Source organism: Mus musculus, chromosome X (assembly GCF_000001635.26).
Source record: "Mus musculus strain C57BL/6J chromosome X, GRCm38.p6 C57BL/6J".
Taxonomy (NCBI): domain Eukaryota; kingdom Metazoa; phylum Chordata; class Mammalia; order Rodentia; family Muridae; genus Mus; species Mus musculus.
In genome coordinates, this window is record NC_000086.7 from 57,658,865 (window position 1) to 57,662,699 (window position 3,835).

The 3,835-nt window shown below is 43.5% G+C and overlaps 1 pseudogene; it reads left to right on the plus strand.

Moving 5' to 3' along the window:
• Positions 735 to 2,226, plus strand: Gm5389 (predicted gene 5389; annotated as a pseudogene).

Sequence of the window (3,835 nt, forward strand, 5' to 3'; positions counted from 1 at the left end):
ATGATTATGGAAGTTAGTTATAACACTCTAAAATCTGTATCTATATATAGGGCAATTCATAAGGAAGGGCAGTGAATGGAAACACTTGAACAATTGTAAAATTTCTTTTTCCTTATGAAAAAAATTCAATTTAGCTGACAAGGCCTTTCAATTAACTGGATAAGACCAAATGTGTTGATTGACAGTAATGTTCTTAAACTCAATTAATTGTAGATATCAGCCACATTTACATACAATAGGAACAACATCTAGACTAGTGCTTTATGGTGCAACATGATTGTCTGCCAAGCTGACATATAAAACTGATCATCAAACTTTTGAAGCCAATATTTATAGATGAGTTCTATCCTAATCAATAAGGAGGAAGAAGGCTTGTTGATGGCAATCCTCACAGGTGTTCTTTTGTTTCCTTATTGGTTTTACACTGCTGTGTTCCACGTGTTTATAAGTTCTTGAAGCCCAAACTAGTGATAACTAAAATAGTCCTTTTCTAAAAATTTAAGTATTAAAAATTAGTATATGGGGCTGGTGAGATGGCTCAGTGGGTAAGAGCACCCGACTGCTCTTCTGAAGGTCAGGAGTTCAAATCCCAGCAACCACATGGTGGCTCACAACCATCCGTAACGAGATCTGACTCCCTCTTCTGGAGTGTCTGAAGACAACTACAGTGTACTTACATATAATAAATAAATAAATCTTTTAAAAAAATTAGTATATGAAAAAATAATGGGCTTTCCCCCCCCACCCCACCCCCAACTGAATAGGCTGCATTCTCTTAGAATGCTCTGCAGAACAAGGTTCTAGTGACCCTAGCTTCACTCACTCCTTAGTTCTCTTGCCTAACTACACAATACCCAGCATGTCTACCCCGTACTGTGCCAGGAAAGAGCTGCCACTGGCACCATGCCCTACCTGTACCCAGCACTGGCCCCGGAGCAGAAAAAAGAGCCATCTGACATTGCTCACTGAATTGTGGCTTCCGGCAAGGGCCTCCTAGGGGCAGATGAGTCCACTGGAAGCATTGGCAAGCACCTGCATTGAGACAGAGAGCACCAAGAAGAACAGATGTTTCTACTGGCAGATGCTGCTGACTGCTGTTGACTGTGTGAATCCCTGCATTGGGCAGGTGTATGTGTGTATGTGTGTGTGTGTGTGTGTGTGTGTGTGTGTGTGTTGTGATCCTCTTCCTGTTGCCACGAGACACTGTGCCAGAGGGCAGATTATGGATGACCCTTCCCCCAAATTATCAAGTCCAAGGGTGATGTTGTGGGCATTAAGGTAGATAAGGGTGTGGTGCTCCTGGCAGGAACCAATGGCAAGACCACTACCCAGGGGCTGGATGGGCTGTCTGAACGCTGTGCCCAGTGTAAAAAGGATGGAGGTGACTTTGCTAAGTGGCGCTGTGTGCTAAAGATTGGGGAACATACTCCCACAGCCCTTGTCATCATGGAAAATGCCAATGTTCTGGCCCGTTATGCCAGCATCTGCCAGAAGTATGGCATTGTACCCATTGTGGAGCCTGAAATTCTCCCTAATGGGGACCATGACTTGAAGCACTGTCAGTATGTAACTGAGAAGGTACTGGTGGCTGTCTACAAGGCTCTGAGTGACCACCATGTCTATCTGGAAGGCACATTGCTGAAGCCCGACATGGCCACCCCTGACCATATTTGCACCTAGAAATTTTCCAGTGAGGTGATTGCCATGGCAACAGTCACAGCACTTCATCACACAGTGCCCCCTGCTGTCCCTGGGGTCATGTTCCTGACTTGAGGGCAGAGTGAGGAAGAGGCATCCATCAACCTCAAAGGCTATCAACAAGTGCCCCCTGCTGAAGCTCAGGGGCCTTGACTTTCTCCTATGGCTGAGCCCTGCAGACCTCTGCTCTAAAGGCCTGGGGTGGGAAGAAGGAGAACCTGAAGGCCACCCCGGAGGAGTACATCAGGCAAGCCTCGACCAGCAGCTTCGCTTGTCAAGGAAAGTGTACCCCAAGTGGTCAGTCTGGAGCCCATGAATCTCTTTTCATCTCTAACCATGCCTACTAACCAGAGCTGTTCTAAGGCTGCTCCATCAACACTCCAGGACCTTGCCTACCCACTTGCTATTGAAGAGGGGCCTTCAGGCTCTTTCTCATCACTCTTGCTGTCCTTGTGTGTGGTGTTGTCTGTGACTGCTAATTCTGCCACCCCTTGCAGTCTACTGACAATAAACAACTATTAAGGGGGAGAATACTGGGTTTCATTATGGATTTTTTGCATGCTTTGTTCCTATGGGCTCTCCTCATTTCATTGTCCCACCTTTTTACCCATCTTCAGCCAGCCCTCATCCTACCCTCAAAAGCCCACTTTCTGTTTTTTTTTCTTCAAATTACATGTATTCTAATATACTCTTTTGTTCCCTACCAATCTCTCCTTAAGATCTTCCCTCTTTCATGATCCCCTTTATATTTTATCACATACACAGTGATTGGAGTCCATATGAAAATAGCTAATGAATCATGTGGGAAATATGCAGGGGGCTGTAGTTCTCAGTATTATGTGGGACCTCAATTGCACAACAAAAAAAAATGGTTAGGACAAAAGAGGAGACAACTGAACACAAAGGGGTGAGGAAAACACTTCATGACTGAGACATGGAGAATCCTTGTCCATAGAAAATGAAATGCTATCAGAAATAATCCATCCTTTAAGGGATTTTTATGTGTCTATACATATCACCAAGAAGAAAATAATATCTTAAATGAATCAAAAAATTTGAGCATTGTGACATGAAATTTAAAAGAAACATTAAGGTTATTATTTAATGTGTGTGTAGTGCATTCACATGTGTGTGTATGTATGTGTATGTGTGTATGTGTGTGTGTGTGTGTGTGTGTGTGTGTGTGTGTGTGTGTGTGCACATGTGGTGGCCAAAGGAGGATGTCAGGTGTTGTGGCAAATATTATTTTGAGGTTTATTATTTCACTCAGACTATATAGTTCCCAAATAAAAGACACAAAAACATTTATATTTATAGTAAGTCTTAAGTCACTAGAGCTGGCCAGATATCACCCCTCTATTTAACTTTGTCTACTTTCCTGTCAATAACCCCAAGATATCACTTGCCATATTACACCTGGGCCACTCCTACTCCAACAAGCCAGCCCTTATGGCCATGCACTAAAGATCCACCTACCCCATAGTGACTTCTTCCTTCTCCCTCCCTTATCCCCTCCTAGGCCCTGCCTAGGACCCCAAGCCCAGGAACCTTGACTCTGCTCCCCTCTCTTCTGCCCAGCCCAGGTTGTAGGTAGCTTTATTAGCCAATCAAGGATACCTTGGGTGGGGGCAAGGTTTACACACAAAAACGGTCTACATGAAAATCTGCTCATCTTGAAGCAACCAGATCATGGGATACAGAATTTAGCATTTGAATACAAGCAGCACTAGAGCAACCTTCTAGAGTCAGGCATCCTTCTAGAGATACACTGGTGGCTAGCAAGACCTAATGATCTTCCTGTCTCTGCTTCTCACAGTGTTACAGACACAGGCTTTTTATGTGGGGCTGGGGATTTGTACATAGCTAGTTATGTTTGTGTAGCAAGCACTGTTACCCACTGAACCATCTTCCACTCCACTAAAGAAAAATTATTAATAGATAATAATCTCTAAGCCCTGTGCTATCTTTGCTTTTCAGAAAAGAGTTGGTAAAGGTAATTATAAACAGATCATAGCATGACGCCAATGTCACAAGCCCCCATTAATTTAAAGAAAAGGAGTGTTAGTCAAGTGAGCAAACATTACTAAAATACATTAGCATGGGATACATGTTTTTTGTTTGTAATATGCAATAAGGT